The sequence below is a fragment of the Choloepus didactylus genome, chromosome 18, assembly GCF_015220235.1.
Source record: "Choloepus didactylus isolate mChoDid1 chromosome 18, mChoDid1.pri, whole genome shotgun sequence".
Taxonomy (NCBI): domain Eukaryota; kingdom Metazoa; phylum Chordata; class Mammalia; order Pilosa; family Megalonychidae; genus Choloepus; species Choloepus didactylus.
Genome location: NC_051324.1, coordinates 5,150,194 through 5,157,864, shown reverse-complemented (window position 1 = coordinate 5,157,864; position 7,671 = coordinate 5,150,194).

Genomic DNA, 7,671 nt, shown 5'->3' with positions numbered 1-7,671 from the left:
AGCCCTGGACTTAGGAGGAGATAAAACTCTGTGCCTAAATCCCTTTTCAAACATTTCCCATTAAATTTCTCTAACAGATAACACAGTCCAGCCTAGTGGGAATGGTCAGATTACCCAGGATTATCAGGGAAACCTGTTATTTCCAACATCATCAAGTTCACCATCATCAAGTTGAAAGCAGGGTTGAGCAGAGCACTAATTAAATAAAACACTTGGCTGAAAACCTATATCTAGACAAGATCTTTGGCTGTAGTTACTTTCACATGGAACTAATAGGAAGGAAGGAGACAGAAAACCTGCTAAATTGTTTAGAGAGTTGTATCTAAAGAAATCACCAGCTTGACCATAAAAATCAGCAACTGTTTAACCCCTATGCAACCCCTAGACCCCCAAACCTGCACCAGCAGGAAGAGAATTAAAGAGCTGTGCTTATGCCCCAAGAAGAAGGTATTCTCCAAAGCCCACCTCATATGTTACCCCAGAGGGAATGAGTAAGGAGTATAGCCAGTGGCTGCCAGATGGAATAAGAAAGCAACTTGCCCTGTGGCCACAGACAAGAGTCTGCTATCCTTGCTTAGTGGCTTAGATCACTGTTATAGATCCAATTTTTAGAAGGAAAAAAAAAAGGAAAATTGGAAACACCCAGTAGTCACTATCAGTAACTACTGTTTCCAATTCTCTCCCACCTCCCCACAAAACACATTTTTAAAAATTATTGGTCATCATATTTCTACTCTACCAATGTAGATTAGGAAGGGAAGGGCAGAAAACTTGTCTTTGAGTTTATAAATCAGTGGTCCGTGAGGAGTCATATTAGACCTGGTGGAGAGGCTTGCACATCCCCTAGAGATCAAGGAGTTTGGGTTGGATGCACTAACTGGGTAAGACTTAGGACTCTCTCCCTGTGGAAGAGGAATATGTTCTATGTGTGGGAAAAATAGTACATGGATATTCAGGTGGACAAAGGGGCAGACTGTGGCAGAGACAGCTAGATTAGCCCAATATCCATTCTCCTCTTCTCTCTCAGAAATAATTTTTTAGCTGAGCACATAACTACTCAGAATGAAGACTACATTTCACAATGTCTCCTACATGTAACCACGTAACTAAAATCTTGCCAATGGGTAAGTAGTGTGTGGAACTTCTGGAAGGTTTCCTGCTTTTATCTGAGCTATTTTCCTTGGTGCTAGATGGAATGCAGATGTGATGGTCAGTGCTACAACAGCCATTTTGTTTCTTGGGAATGGACACAAAAGTAAAATAGGTGGAGTGTGGGTTCCTGATGACTCTGTGAAACTAAACTTATTCAGCAACTGTAGACTGCTTACCTCTGGACATGAAAGAAAAATTCAAACTTTCAAGAGTGACTGCTGCTTTTTTTTTTCTTTTTGGTCCTTGCAGTACCTGTAGCACACTTGTATAACATTCCTACTAAAATTACTCAAAGAAATATTCCAAGCAACTGTACACAAATTCAAATAAAGAGTCCACATATAGGAAAACATGGTAAGAAAAGAACTGACAGTAAGCACTAAAACATTAAAGTGGAAAATTAAAGTCTAAGTATTTAAAAGAGAGAAAATAAAGGTAATTATTAAATGAAAAGATTCATGATGTAAAGTAATGATATTAAGTTGAAATTTTAAAGGGTGTAGTAAATTCTATTTACCATTACAATGTTGGTTAACAATGAGCACTTACCATATGTTAGGCACTGTTCTAAATGCTTTCTATGCATTATTTCATTTAATTTCCACAACAAACCCATAAGACTATATTAAACCTACCTTAGAAATTGCAACTGAGACATAGAGAAGTTTAATCTTTTGATCACTGCCATATACTATATGCCAACCAAAACCTAAATGATAGCAAAGTGAAGTATTAAGACAAATAAGAGTGCTAATTTCTTCATTTTACATAAAGAGGAATCACAAATGTTTTGTTATTGTTTTACCAATAAGTTTATCAGTGACAATCAAGCAAAAGAGAATGAATTCCTTCTAAGTCACTAGAGGAAAATGTACTTATGGAAAGCAATAACATACTGTATGGCAAAAATATTAGAAGTAAAAGAAAAACAAGACAGCAGGAAAATAGTGTGAAACAAGATAATAGAAATGAAATAAAAATATCATCACTTATTACATTAAATGTAAATGGTAGAAACTTTCCCACTGAAAGAAAAACTCCCATAAGTTGCAGCAAAATGTTAAATACAAAAGTGAAATCAATAGTCAGCAATAGAAGGAAGAAAAAGTAACCCAAATATTTAGCATATACTAAAAAAGACATTTTAAATCAATAGACACATGATGTAATTCACCATAAGGACAAGTAGCTTTTCACTGCAAAAACTAAGATATTCTCTCTTTATAATACCCTATATCAAAATAAACTCTAAATAAGTTATAGTTGAAAACATAAAAAAGCAACATAAAAATCTGAAAATTATTTACATCTTTATATAATTTAGATGGTCTTTATATAAACACCATAGTGAAGGCAAATACTGTAAGTGAAAAGATCTATGATATGATATAATCATTTAAAAAATGTAAGTCACAGAACTCTGTAAAAAAATCAAGACACTTGGAAAACAAAACTGCAACATTTATCAGAAGAAAAGAGAGATGAAACCCCCAATATATTAAGAACTCTAAAAATTCAATAGGAAATAAAAGCCATCTAAATTGGAAATGAAGAAGTAAAACTTTCCCTATGCAGATGACAAGATCCTATATTCAGAAAATCCTGAAAAATCTACAACAAAGCTCTTAGGGCAAATAAATGAGTTCAGCAAACTGGCAGGGTGCAAGGTCAACACCCCAAAATCAATAGTGTTTCTATATACAAGTAATGAATAATTAAAAGAAAAAAAATCCATTTACAATAGCAACTAAAAGAATCAAATAGCTAGGAATAAATCTAATTAAGGAGGTAAAAGACTTGTACATAGAAAACTACAAAACATGCTAAAAGAAATCAAAGAAGACCTAAATAAATGGAAGGACATTGTTCTAGTTTGCTAATGCTGCAGAATGCAAAACACCAGAGAAGGACTGGCTTTTATAAAAAGGGGGTTTATTTGGCTATACAGTTACAGTCTTAAGGCCATAAAGTGTCCAAGGTAACACATCAGTAATCAGGTACCTTCACTGGAGGATGGCAAATGGCGTCCGGAAAACCTCTGTTAGCAGGGAAGGCACGTGGCTGGCATCTGCTCCAAAGTTCTGGTTTCAAAATGGCTTTCTCCCAGGACATTCCTCTCTAGCAAGCTTGCTCTTCTTCAAAACATCACTCACAGCTGCACTCTGTCCAGTCTCTTTGAGTCAGCATGTTTTATATGGTTCCACTGATCAAGGCCCACCCTGAATGGGTGGGGTCACACCTCCATGGGAGTATCCCACCAAAGTCACCACCCACAGCTGGGTGGGGCACATTCCAAGCAAATCTAACCAGCACCAAAAGGTCTGTCCCACAAGACCACAAAGATAATGGCATTTGGGGGACACAATACATTCAAACTGGCACAGACATTCTGTGCTCATGGATTATTAAGATGTCAATTCTACCCAAAGCAATTTACAGATTCAATGCAATGCAATTCCAACAACCTTCTTTGAAGAAGTGGAAAAGCCAATCATCAAATTTATATGGGAGGGTAAGGTAGCCAAAGCCACCCTGATAAAGAAGAAGGCAGTTTGAGGATTCACATTTCTTGATCTTAACACTACTTACAAAGCCACAGTAATCAAAACAGCATGGTGTTGACACAGGAGAGACATATAGACCAATGGAATCAAATTGAGAGCTCAGAAATCAACCCTCACTTTTATGTCCATCTGATTTTTGAAGAGGATGCAAAGATGAGACTTGGGAAAGAACTGTCTCTTCAACAACAGTGCTAGGAAAACTGGATCTCCATTTGCAAAAGAATGAAAGTGGACCCCTACCTCATTCCATATAGAAAAGTCATCTTAAAATGGATCAAAGACCTAAAGATAAGACCCAGAACTATAAAACTCCTAGAAGAAAACTTAGGAAAGCATCTTCAGGAACTTGTATTAGGCAATGGTTTCCTAGACTTTACACCCAAAGCACAAGCAAACAGGGGCAGAGAGAGGGAATAGGGAGTTAAGGCTCAAAATGTACAGATTTTCTGTTTGGAATGATGGAAAAGTTTTGGTAATGGATGGTGGTGATGGTAGCCCAACGCTGTGACAGCACTGGGTTATATATTTGAATGTGGCTACAAGGGGAAATGTTAAGCTGTATATAAGTTACTCAAATAAAAATTAAAAAAAATCCAAGGAACAGTACAATACAAACAGTGAACCCTAAGTTAAACCTCAGTCTATAGTTAATGGTACATTTGGAACAATGTGCCTTCCTCTAGTGTAACAAGTGTACCATACCAATGCAAAGTGTTAATAATAGGGTGTTTCATGGGAACACTGTATTTTGTGCATGATTTTTTTGTAAACCCATAACTTCTCTAATAAAAAAATCAATAAAGGATAAGTAACCATATAAAAGAAAAAAAATTGAACAGGCAATTTACCAACAACAAAAAATACCGATGGCCAATAAACATATTCTTTAACAAGTATGATATTGCTAGAAAGCTATCAAAAATTTTGATTGATAACCATTAAAAAGGAATACATTTCCTAATGTTGATAAGGATATGGGAAAATATGTATCTATATAGTATCTTGAGGGCATAAATTGATTCAACTTTTGAAAAGCATTTTGGCAATGTGTACTGAACATTTAAAAGAGTTCACTCTTTTTCACCCAGAAATTTTGCTTCTAATAATTTACCTTTTTAAAATAATTGGACTAAGGCTTAAAGATTTAGCTATAAGAATATTTATACAGTATCTGTTAATACAGAAAACTTGGAAATAACTCAAAATTTAAAAAGGAATAATAGGTAGCCATTAAAAACTATGGTGGAATTGGAAAACATTTTTAAATAGTGAGAAAAGCATAGAAATATATTAGTATGCCATAAACCATACTTCATGACTTGACCCTACTTCTGTGAGAGAAAACAAAATACATATATATGTACAGAAGTACCCAAAATTGTGAACAGTGACCATCTCAATGTGGGGGAATTATGAGGGGTTTATTTTCCTTTGTGCTTTTCTGGATATCTTAATTTTTCTGCATGTCTTATTTATTATAATAGGAATAGATGTTTCTTTAAGAATTAAATTAATAAGAATTTCTTTAAGATCCTATCTAGCTCTTAGGTAAAAATAAAGACATTCCATACATTCCCAAATGAATGAATTACTGTTATCACCTAAACCTGGTCTTTCTTTAATATCTTATCTTGGTACCAATAAGTCAGAATCCTGGGAATTACCTTAGCCTCCCCCCTAGCTCCAGCACCTCAAAACCTTGTAAGTCACATCTTCTGTCCCTATGTCCTCCTCTTACATCTGACATCGTTTTCTCCATCCCTTCCTCATTAGAAAATAAACCCCTTAGTGGTTGGAAATAACCTTAGGTAATACAGTTTCTTCTTATCACCCCCCAATGCTTTCTCCCACTCAATCTCAAGTGCAACTGTTTGCGTGGCCAAATCACACCAGGCTTCCCATCCCCACTGAGGCATCATCATCTGTCAAAGTCACAGAGACACAGAATTTTAGAACTAAAAGAAACTAAAAACTATCTTGCCTGGTCCCTAAATTTTACCAAAAGAAGAAACCAAATGCCAGAGCTGTAAAATGACAGCCTGATGTCATAGAGCTAGGTCAAGCGCAGACTGGAACCCAGATCTCCCAGCTCCTGGGCCCAAGCACATTCCCACGGGCCCGGATACCTCAAACCACACCATTCATTCGGATGTTTATTAAATACCTTAGTATTTGCCAGGCATTCTCTTCACCCCTCCCTCAGCTCCAACAAAGAAGGAGTTTGCAGAAGGAAAGCACTGGTAGGATTTGGGGGGACAACTCTGGCTTTTAGCTGAACTCGCTCTGGGGTTGCAATGGGGCTTTAAAGCAGTTTGGTCTTGGCTGCCCCCTGCTTTTAACTCGAATTTGCAAAGTAAAGTAATAAAGTACAACAGAAGCTGCCTTTGATTTAAATTTGCAGGGGGAGAGCCTTGAGTTAGAAACAGAGATCCAAGTTGTTTATTTAAATAAATGAATGGAACTTTAACAGAGCAGTTAATAAACAAACCCTCGGCGGGGTCATGCCAGGCTCCCTGGGACAGAGGTGTCGAGTCTGAAATCCAACCAAAGAGAACCAGGCATCACTTTAGCCTTGCAGAGGTCTCCAGAGATCTCCAGGGTCCCCAGGGGGCCTTGGGTTCTGAATACAGAGAAGCCAGGCCTGGGAAGTAGCAGGCAAGAGAAGCTCTAGTTGATCCATTCTGGAAGGAGGGGTGGCCTGGAGATGCTGCAAGCTGGGAAGACAGGACCCCATGGCCCCGAGGTACCCCCAGTGGCTTTCCTGAGTCCACAAGGGCTGCCATGCAAACACAGGCCAGCTGACATTGAAATTTTAGTTCTTTCAACCTTTAGACTTATACTTACATTCACGTATTGGCTTCCTATCAGCAAGCTGGTCATAGAGCGACTCTGAGCCCTATCATGGAATTTTCTCCTGGAAGCCTCCATTCCTGCTGCTCCTTCCAAGCTGAGTTCTCTCCCTTCTGATCGCTCCCTTCCACGCTTCAACAGCCAGTCCAGGTGCTACTTCTTTCAAGATTCTTTTGCTTCGCTACTCAGACAAAAATGAATTTTCTCTCTTCTGCTTCCCTGCAGGATATTGGCAGACTATGACTTGCCATTGTAACGTATTTGCTAATATTGTATAAATCTGGGCACAGTTTTCTTTCCCTTGTATGCTTTAAATCGATGTTCAATAAAAAGATATCAAACAAAGGAGGACGTAAGCACGATGGCAGAGAGTTGGTCTCATCCCAGCGATGACGAGGGAGGCCTAGATGTGTTGCCCCTTTGCGGTGCCATTATGACAAATCTACATCCACATAAATGAGCTTTGGATGTTGTTCTGTTTTGTTTTTGGCAAGACGGGTGCACCTTGGGGCTTTATTCCACTTCTTTGGCCTTTCAAACGAGGTGGGAGGCTCTGGCTGACGTAACAATTGCTTATTACTTTCCCTCGCGGTATTTTTACTAAGGCAGTTTTCCTAATAGGCTGTTTACAGTCATTTCCCTTTCACAGCTGGCCCCAGAGTGAAATGAAAACAAAAAATGATACCCAGGGGTTTATCAATTTTTCTCTCTTATACACCGTTAGTGCCTCTCAGCAGGAGGAGTTCACAATCCCCAATCTGTAACTCCTTTCGGAGGGATTTGTCTGCCAGATTGACTCACCATGTGGAAAAAACCCAGATCCCTGCGGCAGAGCTGGGTACCCCTTGCTGAGCCTGGCAACTCTGCCCTGTGGGTCTGAGGGAGGGTTGGAGGCTGCAGCTCGACAGCATTGGAGCCGGGATGGCAGAAATAAGGAAATCGAACCAAGGTGGCTTTATGGGGATTCCAATAAGGTAGAGGGGCTTTATTTTCCTGCAGGTTATTTCCTCAAGTTCCTTTTTAATCTTTCCAAAGGGGAAAAAAACCTCTATTATGATATTTAGTATATATGGAGCAAAGTACAGCCTGCCCGCAGTACCTAAAA